This window comes from Neovison vison, chromosome 6, assembly GCF_020171115.1.
Source record: "Neovison vison isolate M4711 chromosome 6, ASM_NN_V1, whole genome shotgun sequence".
In the NCBI taxonomy this organism is placed as follows: domain Eukaryota; kingdom Metazoa; phylum Chordata; class Mammalia; order Carnivora; family Mustelidae; genus Neogale; species Neogale vison.
Genome location: NC_058096.1, coordinates 17,860,378 through 17,877,500, shown reverse-complemented (window position 1 = coordinate 17,877,500; position 17,123 = coordinate 17,860,378). Strand labels below are relative to the sequence as shown.

General features: G+C 38.2%; 1 pseudogene; it reads right to left on the bottom strand.

Annotated features, from left to right (window-relative positions):
* Nucleotides 1-9,675: 9,675 nt before the first annotated feature.
* Nucleotides 9,676-10,157, bottom strand: LOC122908360 (annotated as a pseudogene).
* Between the last annotated feature and the right edge of the window lie 6,966 nt (nucleotides 10,158-17,123).

Here is a 17,123-nt window from a genome sequence, read left to right as displayed (position 1 = left end):
AAGGCAAAGGACAGGGCATGACAGCAATACAGGTCTACTCTTTCCCTCTCTGTGGTATGTGCCTTATCTGCTTCCTATCTTATTATTATTTTTCTTTTTTTTATTAACATATAATTTATTATTTGGCCCAGGGGTACAGATCTATGAATCATCAGGCTTATGCATTTCACAACACTCACCATAGCACATACGCTCCCCAACGTCCATAACCCACCACCCTAACCCTACCCCCACACCCCCAGCAACCCTCAGTTTTTTCCATGATATTGAGTCTCTTATGGTTTGTCTCCCTCCCGATCCCATCTTGTTTCATTATTTTCCCTCCCGACTCCCCACAACCCCTCACCCTGCTTCTCACTCTCCTCATATCAGAGAGATCATATGATAATTGTCTTTCTCTGATTGACTTATTTCACTTATCGTAATACCCTCTAGTTCCAGCCACGTCATTGCAAATGGCAAGATTTTGTTTCTTTTGATTGCTGCATAGTATTCCATTGCATATATATACCACATCTTCTTTATCCATTCATCTGTTGATGGATATCTAGGTTCTTTCCATAGTTTGGCTATTGTGGACATTGCTACTGTAAACACTGGGGTGCACATGCCTCTTTGGATCACTACATTTGTATTTTTATGGTAAATACCCAGTAGTGTGATTGCTGGGTTGTCGGGTAGCTTTATTTTAAACTTTTTGAGGAACCTCCATACTGTTTTTCAGCATGGCTGCACCAGCTTGCATTCCCATCAACAGTGTCCTCTTTCTCTGTGTCCTCACCAACACCTGTCATTTCCTGACTTATTAATTTTAGCCATTCTGACTGGTGTGAGGTGATATCTTACTGTGGTTTTGATTTGTATTTCCTCCTGAGTGATGTTGAGCATTTTTTCATGTGTCTGTTGCCATTTGGATGTCTTCTTTGCAGAAATGTCTGTTTATGACTTCTGCCCATTTCTTGATTGGATTATTTGTTCTTTGGGTGTTGAGTTCGAGAAGTTCTTTGGATACTAGCCCTTTATCTGATATTTCATTTGCCAATATCTTCTCCCATTCTGTCAGTTTTCTTTTGGTTTTGATGACTGTTTCCTTTGCTGTGCAAAAGCTTTTTATCTTGGCGAAGTCCCAATAGGTCGTTTTTGCCCTTGCTTCCCTTCCTTTGGTGATGTTTCTAGGAAGAATTTGCTGCGGCTGTGGTTGAAGATTAGTTGACCATAGAGTTGAAGGTCCATTTCTGGGCTCTCTATTCTGTTCCATTGATCTATGTGTCTCTTTTTGTGGCTGTGCCATATTGTCTTGATAATTACAGCTTTGTAATAGAGCTTGAAGTCTGGAATTGTGATGCTGCCAACTTTGGTTTTCTTTTTCAACATTCTTCTGGCTATTTGGGGTCTTTTCTGGTTCCATATAAATTTTAGGATTATTTGTTCCATTTCTTTGCAAAATAACTGGTGGTATTTTGATAGGGATTGCATTATATGTGTAGATTGCTTTAGGTACCATCGACTTTTCATGATATTTGTTCTTCCAATCCATGAGAAGGAATGTTTTTCCACTTCTTTGTGTCTTCCTCAATTACTTTCATGAAGACTTTATAGTTCTCTGAGTAGAGATTCTTTGCCTCTTTGGTTAGGTTTATTCCTAGGTATCTCATGGTCTTGGGTAAATTGTAAATGGGATCGACTCCTTAATTTCTCTTTCTTCTGTCTTATTGTTGGAGTATAGAAATGCAACTGATTTCTGTGGATTGATTTTATATCTTGACACTTTACTGAATTCCTGTATGGGTTCTAGCAGTTTTGAAGTGGAGTCTTTTGGATTCTCCACATAACTTACCATATTATCTGCAAAGAGAGAGAATTTGACTTCTTTGCTGATTCGGATGCCTTTTATTTCTTTTTGTTGTATGATTGCTGAGGCTAGGACTTCTAGTACTATGTTGAATAGCAGTGGTGATAACGGACATCCCTGCCATGTTCCTGGTCTTAGGGGAGAAGCTCTCAGTTTTTCCCACTGAAAATGATATTCACTGTGTGTTTTTCATAGATGGCTTTGATGATACTGAGGTTTTAACCCTCTGTGCCTACACTGTGAAGAGTTTTGATCAATAAAGGATGTTGTACTTTGCCAAGTGCTTTTTCAGCATCTATTGAGAGTATCATATGGTTCTTGTTCTTTCTTTTATTAATTTATTGTATTATATTGATTGATTTGTGGATGTTGAACCAACCTTGGTCGTGGTGAATAATCCTTTTAATGTACTGTTGGATCCTATTGGCTAGTATTTTGGTGAGAATTTTTGTATCCATGTTCATCAAAGATATTGGTCTGTAATTCTTCTTTTTGATGGGGTCTTTGTCTGATTTGGGGAATCAAGGTAATGCTGGCCTTATAAAATGAGTTTGGAAGTTTTCCTTCCATTTCTTTTTTTTTTTTCCCCAATTTATTTATTTTCAGAAAAACATTATTCATTATTTTTTCACCACACCCAGTGCTCCATGCAAGCTGTGCCCTCTATAATACCCACCACCTGGTACCCCAACCTCCCACCCCCCCGCCACTTCAAACCCTTCAGACTGTTTTTCAGAGTCCATAGTCTCTCATGGTTCACCTCCCCTTCCAATTTACCCAAATTCCCTACTACTCTCTAACGCCCCTTGTCCTCCATGCTATTGGTTATGCTCCACAAATGAGTGAAACCATATGATAATTGACTCTCTCTGCTTGACTGATTTCACTCAGCATAATCTCTTCCAGTCCCGTCCATGTTGCTACAAAAGTTGGATATTCGTCCTTTCTGATGGAGGCATAATACTCCATAGTGTATATGGACCACATCTTCCTTATCCATTCATCCGTTGAAGGGCATCTTGGTTCTTTCCATAGTTTGGCGACTGTGGCCATTGCTGCTATAAACATTGGGGTACAGATGGCCCTTCTTTTCACGACATCTGTATCTTTGGGGTAAATACCCAGGAGTGCAATTGCAGGGTCGTAGGGAAGCTCTATTTTTAATTTCTTGAGGAATCTCCACACTGTTCTCCAAAGAGGCTGCACCAACTTGCATTCCCACCAATAGTGTAAGAGGGTTCCCCTTTCTCCACATCCTCTCCAACACATGTTGTTTCCTGTTTTGTTAATTTTGGCCATTCTAACTGGTGTAAGGTGATATCTCAATGTGGTTTTAATTTGAATCTCCCTGAGGGCTAATGATGATGAGCATTTTTTCATGTGTCTGATAGCCATTTGTATTTCTTGATTGGAGAAGTGTCTGTTCATATCTTCTGCCCATTTTTTGATGTGTTTGTCTGTTTCATGTAGGTTGAGTTTGAGGAGTTCATTATAGATCCTGGATATCAACCTTTTGTCTGTACTGTCATTTGCAAATATCTTCTCCCATTCTGTGGGTTGCCTCTTTGTTTTTTTGACTGTTTCCTTTGCTGTGCAGAAGCTTTTGATTTTGATGAAGTCCCAGAAGTTTATTTTCGCTTTTGTTTCCTTTGCCTTTGGAGACGTATCTTGAAAGAAGTTGCTGTGGCTGATATCAAAGAGATTACTGCTCTCCTATGTTCTCCTCTAAGATTCTGATAGATTCCTGTCTCACGTTGAGGTCTTACAGAAAGGGAAATTAGAGAATCGATTCCATTTACTATAGCACCAAGAACCATAAGATACCTGGGAATAAACCTAACTAAAGAGGTAAAGGATCTATACTTGAGGAACTATAGAACACTCATGAAAGAAATTGAAGAAGACACAAAAAGATGGAAGACCATTCCATGCTCTTGGATTGGAAGAATAAACATTGTTAAAATGTCTATACTGCCTAGAGCAATCTATACTTTTAATGCCATTCTGATCAAAATTCCACCGGCATTCTTCAAAGAGCTGGAGCAAATAATCCTAAAATTTGTATGGAATCAGAAGAGACCCCGAATCGCTAAGGAAATGTTGAAAAACAAAAATAAAGCTGGCGGCATCACCTTACCTGATTTCAAGCTTTATTACAAAGCTGTGATCACCAAGACAGCATGGTACTGGCATAAAAACAGACACATAGACCAGTGGAACAGAGTAGAGAGCCCTGATATGGACCCTCAACTCTATGGTCAATTAATCTTCGACAAAACAGGAAAAAATATACAGTGGAAAAAAGACAGTCTCTTCAATAAATGGTGCTGGGAAAACTGGACAGCTATATGTAGAAGAATGAAACTCGACCATTCTCTTTCCTTCCATTTCTATTTTTTGGAACCGTGTCAGGAATAGGTATTAATTCTTCTTTAAATGATTGGTAGAATTTCCCTGGGAAGCTATCTGGCCCTGGGCTCTTGTTTTTTTGGGAGATTTTTGATGACTGCTTCAATCTCCTTACTGTTTATGGGTCTGTTCAGGTTTTCTGTTTCTTCCTGGTTCAGTTTTGGCAGGTTATAGGTCTCTAGGAATGCATCCATTTCTTCCAGATTGTCAAATTTGTTGGCATATAATTGCTCTTAATATGTTCTTATAATTGTTTGTATTTCTTTGGTGTTAGTTGTGATCTCTCCTCTTTCATTGATGATTTTATTTATTTGGGTCCTTTCTCTTTTCTTTTTGGTAAGTCTGGCCAGGTGTTTATCAATCTTATTAATTCTTTCAAAGAACCAACTCCTAGTTTTATTGATTTGTTCTATTGTTCTTTTGTTTTTATTTCATTGATTTCTGCTAGGATCTTTATTATCTCTCTTCTTTTCCTGGGTTTAGGCTTTCTTTGCTGTTCTTTAGCTTCTTTAGGTATAGGGTTATGTTGTGTACTTGAGACCTTTTTATTTCTTGAGAAATGCTTGTATTGCTATATACTTTCCTCTTAGGACCGTCTTTGCAGTTTCCCAAAGATTTTGAACAGTTGTGTTTTCATTATCATTTGTTTCCATGAATTTTTTTCAATTCTTCTTTAATTTCCTGGTTGATCTATCCATTCATTAGTAGGATGCTCTTTACCTCCATGTATTTGAATTCTTTCCAACTTTCCTCTTGTGATTGAGTTCTAGTTTCAGAGTACTGTGGTCTGAAAATATGCAGGAATGATCCCTATCTTTTTGTACTTTTTGAGATCTGATTTGTGACCCAGGATATGATCAATTCTGGAGAATGTTCCATGTGTACTAGAGGAGACTGTTGTTGTTGGGGTGTTGCATTGGGATGGAATGTTCTAAATATATCTGTGATGTCCATCTGGTCCAGTGTGCCATTTAAAGCCTTTATGCCCTTGTTGAGCCTTTTTTTTTTAAAGACTTTATTTACTTATTTGACAGACAGAGATCACAGGTAACCAGAGAAGCAGGCAGAGAGAGAGAGAGAGAGAGAGCGTTAAGCAGGCTCCCTGCTGAGCAGAGAGCCCAATGCAGGACTCGATCCCAGGACCCGGAGATCATTACCTGAGCTGAAGGTGGAGGTTTAACCCACTGAGCCACCCAGGCACCCCCCTTGTTGATCTTTTGCTTAGATGATCTGTCCATTTTAGTAAGGGAGGTGTTAAAGTCCTCTACTATTATTGTATTCTTGTCAATGTGTTTCTTTGATTTTGTTATTAATTGGTTTATATAATTGACTACTCCCATCTTAGAGTCATAGATATTTAAAATTGTTAGATCTTCATGTTGGACAGACCCTTCAAGTATGATATAGTGTCCTTCCTCATCTCTTATTATAGTCTTTGGCTTAAAATCTAATTTTTCTCATATAAGGATTGCCACCCAGCTTTCTTCTGATGTTCACTAGTGGTAAATTGTTTTCTACCCCCTCACTTTAAATCTGGATATGTATTTGGGTCTAAAATGAGTTTCTAGCAGACAGCATATTGATGGGTCTTGTTTTTTAATCTATTCTGATACCCCGTGTCTTTTGATTGGGACATTTCATCCTTTTATATTTAGGGTAACTATTGAAAGATATGAATTTAATGCCATTGTATTGCCTATAAGGTGACTGTTCCTGTATATTGTCTCTGTTCCTTTTTGATCTGTTACTTTTACGTCCTCTCTGTGCTTACAGGATGCCTTTCAATATATCCTATAGGGCTAGTTTGGTTTTTAAAAATTCTTTAAATTTTTGTTTGTCCTGGAAGTTTTTTATCTTTCCTTCTATTTTCAGTGACAGCCTAGCTGGATATAGTATTCTTGGCTGCATATTTTTCTTGTTTAGTCTTCTCAATATATCCTGCCAGTCCTTTCTGGCCTGCCAGGTCTCTGTGGATAGGTCTGCTGCCAATTTAATATTTCTACCTTTGTATGTTACAGACCTCTTGTCCTGAACTACTTCCAGGATTTTCTCTTTGTCACTAAGACATGTAAATTTTACTATTAGATCATGGGGTGCGGACCTATTTTTTTTTATTTTATTTTGAGGGGGGTTCTCTGTGTCTCCTGGATTTTGATACTTGTTCCCTTTGCCAAATTAGGGGCGTTCTCTACTATAATTTGCTCTAATATGCCTTCTGCCCCCTCTCTCTTTCTTCTTCTGGGATCATAATTATTCTAATATTGTTTCATCTTATGGTGTCACTTATCTCTCAAATTCTCCCCTCATGGTCCAATAGTTGTTTCTCTCTCTTTTGCTCAGCTTCTTTATTCTCCATCATCTTGTTGTCTATATCACTAATTCTCTCTTCTGCCTCATTTATCCTAGCAGCAGGACCCTACATTTTTGATTGCACCTCATTCATAGTTTTTTTTTTTTTTTTTTTTTTAAATTTCAACTTGGTTAGATGTTAAATCTTTTAGTTCTCCAGAAAGGGATTTTATATCTCCAGAAATGGATTCTCTAATCTCTTCCATGTTTTTTTTTTTGAGCCCAGCTAGCATCTTGATAATCATCATTCTGAACTCTAGTTCTGACATATTACTAATGTCCGTATTGATTAGGTCCCTAACCGTCAGTACTGCCTCTTGTTCTTTTCTTTTGTGGTGAGTTTTCCACCTTGTCATTTTACCCACATAAGAATAGATGAATGAGAGGACAAAATATTAAAGGGTAGCAATGACCCCAGAAAAATATACAGCAAACAAATCAGAAGAGACCTGAAACTGGGGGGAGAAGAAATGGGAAAAAAAAAGAAAAAAATAATACACACACACACATATACACACATATATATATTAGACTGGTGAATAGAACAGAACCACACACTTGATTTTGGATGTATTTTGGTCTGTTAGAAGATAATACCTCCCAAAACTTTAAAGAAAGAAAAACATATATATACACAAAAATAAGGGTAAACACAATGGAATATGACTGTAAAAATGAAATTTGAAAAAGATTCTAAAAAAGGGATTGATAAGAAGTTGGTTGAAAAAAGAAGAAAGAATGCGATTGGTCTGGAGACTAGAATAAAGCTATGCTCTAGATTTAGGGTATATTTTGATCTAATTAGAAGAAATTTTATCCCAAAATTTTAAAGAAAGAAAAATCTGTATGTATACAAAAAATACAGTTAAATGCAATGAAGGGATGAAATATGACTATAACAATGAAAAATTAAAAAAGCTTTTAAAAAAAGTATTGATAAGATAAAATAGTTAAAAACATTGAAATAGGAAAGAGGAAAAATTTAAAAAATAGAAGGAAAAAGTAAAATTTAAAAAATTTAACTTTTAAAGATAAAAGATCATAGAAAAAAGCCATGAATTCTGTGTTGCTTTCCCCTAGCTCTGGAGTTCCACAGTTCTCATTGATCAGTGAACTGGTGTTGGCCGGATGTTCTTACTGCTCTGCTAGGGGAGGGGCCTCTTGCAGAGAGTATCCAATGTCTTTGCCCGAGATGGAATTGCACTGCCCTTGCCAGGGGCCAGGCTAAGTAATCCGCTCAGGTTCGCTCTTGGTAGTTTTTGTTCCCTGAACGTTTCCGTACAGTTTTGGAGGCTGGGAATGAAAATGGTGGCCTCCTAATCTAGAGCCCCATGGGAGGCGAGATCTGAGGTCCCCACTCCTCAGTGCACCCTTAGAGAAAAGCAGTCAATGCCTCCCATCTCCCTGGTCTCCGCGTGCACTCTGTGCTCACCTGGCCTGTGACTGACTGTTTCTATCTCTCTTGCATGGCCCCATTTGGAGCCTCCAAACCCAGCAGATTTCTGCAGTGTACTCCTGTGCCTTTCCTCCTGGAGGAGGAAGGAGGAGGATGGAGGAGGAAGGAGGGGTCTCTCTGGATCTGCCACTTGTCAGGTCCCTGCTCAAAGAGCAGTGGTCCATCTACGCCTTGGATCATGGTTTAAGGTAACCCTGAGCTGAGACTCCACTTCTCGGCTCCATCTTTTTAGCTGGCTTCCCTTCTCTGATACCTGGGAGCTCTGCCACACTCAGACACCCCTGGTCTTTCTGTGACCCTGCGTGTCCTGAGACCTCACTGTCCCTGTGAGAGCTCCACCCCCAGCTTAGCCTCTGGAGTGATGTCCTTCCTTGGAGCAGACTTCAAAAAGTTCTGATTTTGTGCTCTCCTGCTCTCTTACTTGCCAGGCCCCTGTGGTCTATTTTCCTGCCACTTCGGATTCACTTCTCCACAAGTCCTACTGACCAAGTGGTTGATTTTTCTTTTCCTAGAATTGCTCTTCTTCTCTTCTATCTCCTGTTGAGTTTGTAGGTGTTCAGAATGGTTTGATAACTATCTAGATGAACTCCTAGGACTTGATGATATTCAGTCTCCTACTCCTCTGCCATCTTGCTCCTTAAATTCCTGTTTCCTATCTTATTTTTAACATTTTTCCATGAAGCATTGTTTTATTATTTTCATTATACACAGTGATTAAAAAAACCTAGGCAAAAAAAAAAAATCCCATATAGAGGCCCTGGAAAACCATATATAACTGATAGATAAAAATTAACACCAAGACATTAAAGGTGTTAGGTTATTGCTCATGCATTTACTTTTTTTGGGGGGGGGTGTCAGTCTATTATTTTGAAAAGTACAATGAAAAGAGATGGCTCTCTCTTTTACCTTTTCTCCCCCATTCCATAAAAATGTGACACATCTGGCCATCTCTGTTCATGGATTTTACTGTTCAGTTTGCTCAGAAAAGTGAGCATGTCATCACAGTCCAGCATCTGAGATCCCCAAGGGGCTCTGGGCAGGACCCTGGGGTGAGTGAGGGATCCAAGAGAGGCTTATCAGAGAAAAACACGGTCTTAAGTTCATATATACATATATACATATATATATATATATATACATATATACACACACACACACACAAATCTGTTTTATGTACAATAATTGGTTGTATCAAAGAATCATACCAAGGCCGCCTACTGGTAATCTTTCCCCAGACATATTCTTGGGAAATGTGATGGGATTTGTACCAAGACATATTTTTGGGAAAGGTGATATTAGGTATTTGCACACTTCATGGACTACCACACTTGAGACTTTGTGACTGATTTCAGTTTTGAGGCCATGCACACAATTCAAAATATACACAAGCTGGGTTAAGGTGATAAAAGTGGGCTGAAAGACACCACAGGACCTGGAAGGAGCAACCTGTGTATTTTGCTTGGGAGCCAGCAGACGACCAGCAAAGGCTGTGCACAGTCTCAGAGCACTTTTCTTGCAGTGTGGGGCGCTGCTGAGCACCTACAGTGATTGCACAGCAGGTGGACAGACAGCAGGTAAGACCAGCTGTACGCTTTGCTTTTCTGAGGGCTCATTCCTTCTCCACCTCTCTTTTCTTGGCTTCTTGATTCAGTTTGTAATCTGCTAGGGCAGGCTTGATTCCATCCTTGGCCAGCCTTGGGAGGCACAGTCCTTGGCGGTATCTGTGTTCTTGATGGTCAAGTCGTTCCTCTACAGTGTTCCCTTATATCCATTCAGTGGCTAAGGAGCTGGAGGCAAGAGCAGACCCACAGCCTGATGCTTTAAACCTGGTGTCCACAGCTTTACCCTTTTCATCCACTTGAATCTACAATTTCATTAGGTCACCATATGCTGGAGTCCCCACCAATCTGTTTCCACCCTTTTTTACTGCCTTATCAAAGGACCTCACATTTCTAGGATTGTCTTAATGATCAACAACCTCCTTGTGATCCAGCCGGCGGCAGCCAACAGTTCCTGGGTTGGCAGGTGTGGGCTTCGAGGCAGCAGGACTGATGCCTCCTGCTTCAGGCTGCCCACTCCAGCCACTGCCATCTTGGGCTTTTGCATTGACTTTCAAAAAATGGGTTTTAAATAAATTAAAGACGGTATGTTTGCTTGTTATGAAGTGATTCAAACAGGACAGTTTTAAAGTTAATATCTTTCAGTGACTTGTGTGTTTTCCCCCAGCCAGGTGGTGTCATTGTCTGTGAGGCTCCGGTCCCACTTCCTCAGGTTAAGTGAATAAGGGGCCTTTCAGAAACCTTGCTTACACACACACACACACACACACGCACACACACACACACACATGCAGACACTGTGCATACATATCCATCATATCTTTCTATATATCATATTATTTATATCATTTGTCATATCTTGTATATGATAATCTTTTTAATTTTGACCAAAAAATGGTTCACGCGGCATGTACTATTTTGTAATTTATCTTTTGCATTACACTGTGTGCCTTTTTCCATTTCAATATGATGAATCTACCACATTTATCCTAATGTCTGCAAAGTCGTCTCTTGAGATGTATCCCAATTTATTTCAACAATTCCCAAATGACTGACATTTGTTTTTGGTTCCCAGCTATTAGCACTATACTACAATAAGCATCTTTCTCTGTAGGTATAATCTCTGTGCATTTTGTGGAGAGCGTATATGTAGGATAAATACCTAGGAATGGAATTCCTGGACCAAAGATCTATGCATATGAATTCCAAGAAATATTGGCAAAGGGAAAGCAGCTGCATATGTTTATTCTCTCACTAGCACTGTGGGAAAGGATTTTATTATCCATGTTTTTACCAATTGTTAAGCTAAGCCAAGCTGCAGAGGGCTGGTCTGGCTTTGAAGATTGGCAATGGGACTCTAATCAATTTTGCTTTTATTTCAGATTGCTGTTGAGACAGCAAACAAGCAGGGCAAGGGATAGTCCCTGGACCAGAGGTTCTCAAAGTGTGGTCCCTGGCCCAGAAACAGCATCATTACCTAGGAGCTTGTTACAAATGCCTGTTCTCAGGTCCCACCCTCGACCTCCTGAGTCATAAATTCTCAAGGCAGGGCCCAGCAATCTTCTGTGTTTTAACAAGCCCTCCACGTGGTTCTAATATTTGCCAAAGTTTGAGAAGCACCACAGTAGAGCTTGATCAAAGTGAGGATTCAGTTTTCCCGTGCCTTCTTTATGCCTTTTGGAGTTGAACCTGGAATTCTCTGGTTCAAGTTGAAGGTGCCCCAGGCTACATACTCTCTATATCTTATACCATTTGTGTGGGACAGGAGCCAAACTGGCACTCAGTGAATAATTATTCCCATAAAAGGCAGCCTCTGCTGCCCGATAGTTACAAAGCTTTTTGTCCTATTTCTTATAGCACTAGGAGGCTACAGTAGACATGGTCAAATATTAACAAAATTTTGGCTTCTTGTCTGTCAGAAAAATGGCACCTCATTCCTATTTTATATTAATTTCTTTAATTATAAGTGAAGTTGAGCATCTTTTCATTGTATAGGCCATTTGCACTTCTTTTTACCCTTATTTCCTCTTTATGTTATCTGCTATGTTTTCTATTGGTTGGCTGCCTCTTTATTACCTTATAAACAGTTTTAATTTTAAGGAAATTAGCACCTTGTCATTTGTGTTTTTATCCAGTTTGTGATATATCATTTGAATTTAGTTACACTATATTGCATTGCAGATAGTTAAAAGTTTTATGTAGTCAAACTTATTAGTTTTTAGCTTTCTGAATTTTGAATTTTATGTAAGCTTAGATAGGTCTTCCCAACTGTAGGATAGTTAAAAAAAAACCCTCATATTTTCTTTAAACTTTATGGTTTTATTTTTAGTATAGCTCTTTGATGTAAATAGAATTTATTGTACTTAGGACGTGAGGTGTGCATGTAAACATATTTTCCAAAAGCTTAAAAGTTATCCCAAAATCATTTATTTAAGGACTTTGTCTTTTCTTCAATGATCTGAAGTAACCTATTAATCATATCAAAGTAAGAATGTATATTTGGAACTATTTCTAGAGTATAGTCTATTAATTGATATGGTCATTAATTTGTAGTTCAATTTAGGAAGGAAAAAAAAGACTCTCAGTACAAAATTTTCCTACCCAAGAACAGAATCTATCTTTATAGTTACTCATTTTCTTTTTATTTTTTTCCCCCTTTTTTCCTCAGGAGTGACATGACCTTTCTCCATAGGTGTTGCATATGTATTTTATAAACTCGTGAATTAAAAATAATTTTTATTGAAGATAGTTGACACAACTGTTACACTAGTCAGCTGTAGAGTGTAGTGATTCGGCAAGTCTATCCATTACGCTCTTCTCCCCACAAGTGCGTCTACCATCTGTCAGCATGCAATGTTATTACAATACCGTGGACTCTATTCCTCTTTTATCCCTGTGATTTATTCATCCCATCCCTGGAAGCCCGTCTCTCCCACTCCCCTTCCCCCATCGTGCCCATCCTTTGATCCCCCTCCCCTCTGGCAACCATCAGTTTGTATATTTGTGAATTTTTAAAGGTGATGTTTTCCTCCATTATGATTTTTTTACATTATTTGCATGTGTAGTAAAGCTCTATATCTTTACGTAGTACTTTCATAACCAGTCACCTGACTGAATTGTCATATTATTTCTGCTAGTGTTTGGAGGATTCTTATGGGTTTTTCAAGTTTACAATAATCATCTACAAAGAATATAAAGCATCCTAGCAATGAGATCAGACTTTTATTATGGAATTTTTGTTGTGGAATATGACCTTCTTTCTCGTTTCCTGCTTTAAAAAAATACCACTCTCAATGAATATAACACAAATTTGACAATTTTAAGTTGGCAATTTTGAAGTTTTTTTTTAACATTTTCATTTTTTTTTTTAAAGATCTTTTATTTATTTATTTGACAGACAGAGATCAGAAGTAGGCGAAGAGGTAGGCAGAGAGAGAAGAAGAAGCAGGCTTCCTGCTGAGCAGAGAGCCCGATGCGGGGCTCAATTCCAGGCCCTTGAGATCATGACCTGAGCCAAAGGCAGAGGCTTAACCCACTGAGCCACCCAGGCGCCCGGGCAATTTTGAGTTTTGACAAATGCATACAGTTTTATTTTGTGTAATTACATAAAAAGAGTTTTATAAGTTGTATTTTTAAAAAATGTTTTATTTTTTTATTTGACAGAGAGAACACAAACAGGGGGAGCAGCAGAGGGAGAGGGAGATGCAGATTCTCGGTTGAGCAGAGAGCCTAACATGGGGTTCCATCCCAAGACCCCAGGATCACATTCCCTGCTGAAGTCTCTTAACCAACTGAGCCACTCAGGTGCCCCATAAGTTGTATTTTTGTATAATTACACAAAAACATCGTTTATATTACTATCGTGTTATTACCACCACAATCATGGCATAGAATCTATTACTCACTCCAGAAAGTTCCCTCTGCCTCCTTTCTTGCTTCTTCTCATGTCTGGCCCCTGGCAATCCCTAAATGGCTTTTGTCATTGTAGTTTTGCCCTTTCTAGAATTTTGTATGGATGGAACAATATAATATGCAGTCTTTTTTTGTCTGAACTTCTCCATTTGGGATTCCATCGAATGGATATACAACACATTTGTTTATATTCACCAGTCGATGGACACTTGGGTTGTTCGCAAATTTTGGGTTGTTAATGGAAACAGTGGTTGTGAACATTCAAATGCATGTCTTTGGGCATATGTTACCATTTCTCTTGTGTAAATGCTTAGGAGTGAGATTGCTGTGTTTTATGGTAAGGTGTATTTCCACTTAAGAAGAAACTGCTTAACAGTTTCTCACATGGTTGTACCATTTTATATTTCTACCCACAGCATATGAATGAACTGGTTGCTTCACATTCTCACCAGCATTAAGTATTATACATTTTAAAAAAAATTCTTATGCCTGGGGCGCCTGGGTGACTCAGTGGGTTAAGCTTCTGCCTTTGGCTCAGGTCATGATCTCAGGGTCCTGGGATCGAGCCCCGCATCGGGCTCTCCACTCAGAGGGGAGCCTGCTTCCCTCTCTCTCTCTCTCTCTGCCTGCCTCTCTGCCTACTTGTGATCTCTGTCTGTCAAATAAATAAATAAAATAAAAAAAAATTCTTATGCCTTTTTGTGGTTTGTGGTTTCAATATGCATTTTCCTGGTGACTCATGATATTGAGCATCTTTGTATATTCTCACTTACCTATTTTATTTGATGAAGTATTTTTTCAAAAAATTTCCCCAATTTTTAATTGGATTGTTGACCTTACTATGTCATAAAGCTCCTTTAGATTTTCTTCCAACATATACTTTATCAGCTGTATGTTTTGCAAATACTTTATCCCAGTCTATGACTTGCCTTTTTATTTTCCTTACAGTATCTTTTGAAGAGCAAGATTTTTCATCTTTGAAGTCTAATTTACACTCTATTTTGGTTTTGTGGCTTATGTTTTTATAGAAATCTAGTGTAATTAGAGGTATAAAAAACATTTTCTCCTAAGTTTTCTTCTACAAGTTAAAAAAAAAATCAACTCTTACATTTAGGTCTATCCTTTTTGGGCTAAATTTTGGATGTGGTGTGAAGAGGAGTTTGACATTCCCTCTTTTGTTTTTGTATGTGAAATCCAACTTTTTGGCACTATTTGTTGAAAAGAATATCCTTTCCACCCTGAAACACATTGGTACCTTTTCACATTGGTAATCAGTGAGCTATCTGTGTATGTAGATCCATTGCTGGACTCACTGCTTTGCTCCACAGATATTTTTTTTCTTTTTTTTTTTTAATGTTTATTTATTTTTTAAAGTTCTTTTCAGTGTTCCAGAATTCATTGTTTATGCACCTCACGCAGTGCTCCATGCAATACGTGCCCTCTATAAAACCCACCACCAGGCTCACCCATCCCCCACCTCTCTCCCCTCCAAAACCCTCAGTTTGTTTCTCAGAGTCCACAGTTTCTCATGGTTCATCTCCCACTCCGATTTCCCCCATAGATTTTTATGTCAATACCAGATTCACTTGGTTACTGTAGATTTATACTGAGTCTAAGTGTATACACAATACTAAGTAGGAGTTTAAAACTTCCAATTTTGGGATGCCTGGTGGTGCTGTTGGTAAGCATCCCACTCTTGGTTTTGGCTCGAATCCTGAGATGGAGCCTGATGTTGGGCTCGGTTCTTCTCTCTCCTCCCTCTGACCCTCATGCTTCTGCTTTCTCTCTCTCTCCTCCTCTCTCTCTCTCTCTAAAATAAGTACAGTTAAATCTTAAAAAAAAAAAAGAACTTCCAATTTTGTTTTTCTTTTTTGAACCTGGTATATTTCTCCATTGCTCTAGTCTTTTTGAATTCCTATTTAGTAGTTTTCCTTCTCTTTTCCTTCTCCAGGTTTTATGTAGATAGATTTATTATATTGAGGAGGTTCTGTTTTATTTCCAGTTTGCCTTATTTCTATCACAATTGGGTGTCAAAGTTTTTAAAATACTTTTTCTCTGCATCTGTTGAGATGATCATGTCATTGTTCATTTTTGGTCTGTTAATGTATGATGGCTCACATTTTCTTTCCTAGTGTTAAACCGACCTTATGTTACTGTGAAAGAATTGCTAAAGGAACCTCTTCACACAGAAGGGAAATATCAGAAGGAAACTTGGAATATCAGGAATAAATAACATCTTTTAACTCCTAATATAAAAGATTAGGAAATTAGTGTATTTGTACTTTTTACCGGATCCCTTTTCCCCATCCTTGCCCATTTTCCTTAGATCTATGCTTGCTTATATGTTTCAATGTTTATGCATTTGGATAATTTTCAGCCTTCTATATTTTAATCAGTTCAGTGTAAATTCCGAACACTTTTATGCCATTAATTCTTTCTTTCTCAGTTCTTTTGGTTACAGTACTTGTTTGGTGAGAATTTATCATCAAGTAATTTTCTCCAAGAAGGGCTATTTATAAACTTCTTGGATCACATTTTTTTTTTTTTTTTGGTACTGGTGTGGCTGCGAAGAAATCTGAGGCCATTGTGATTTTCCTCCTTGGTAGGTAAATTGCTTTTTCTGACTGAATGTTCATATAATTCTATTTTTATTCTTAAAGGTAAGCAGCTTCACAAGGATGTATCATGTTGATGACTACCGTAAATTATTTTACCCTGGAATATGGTATACCCCTTTGAGCCCCAGATTCCAGTCTCCCTTTATTTCCAAAACGTGTTTTATTTAATATTTGGACATTATTTTCAGATCCATTCTTTGACTTCCTTCATTGGTGAAGCTTGCATCTTGGCTCTATTTGGTCTGTCTTCCATATCTATCTTTCTAATTTTCTTTGTTTCTTTGTCCTTTACCATTTAAGTTTCTGGATTTTTATAAGCCTTTCTTTTAAAAAACAGGTTTATTATATTGTCTTGTGTTTCTATATCTTTTTTATTTCTATGGTGTTTGTTTTGTTAACTTTTATTTCTTTTGTGGACTCTGCCAGCTTATATTCACCATCTTTCTTATGTCCTTTTTTTTTTTTTAAAGATTTTATTTATTTATTTGACAGATAGAGATATCACAAGTAGGCAGAGAGGCAGGCAGAGAGAGAGAGAGGAAGGGAAGAAGGCTCCCTGCTGAGCAGAGAGCCCGTCCTCCTTAATTTCATATCCCTCCTCATGAAAATCTTCTTTGGATATCCCCTCTTTAATTTTTCTGAGAGTGTAGAGAATTATTTATCTTTTTTTTTCTGTTTCTTGTGGTAATTCTTCTGATGTATATTCTGATGTATATACATTTGAATGTTTCCCCTCTTTGTTCAAAAGAACTATACAAGTAATAAACGTTATTGATTGATTGATTGAGAGAGAGAGAGCTCACAAGCACCAGCGAGGAGCGGCAGAAGGAGAAAGAGAGAAAGAGAAAATCTTAAGCAGATTCCAGGCTCAGCACTGAGCAGCCTGGGGGTCTTGATCTCAGGACTCTTGAGATTATGACCTCTATGGAAATCAAGAGTCAGGCGCTTAACAGATTGAACCACACTGT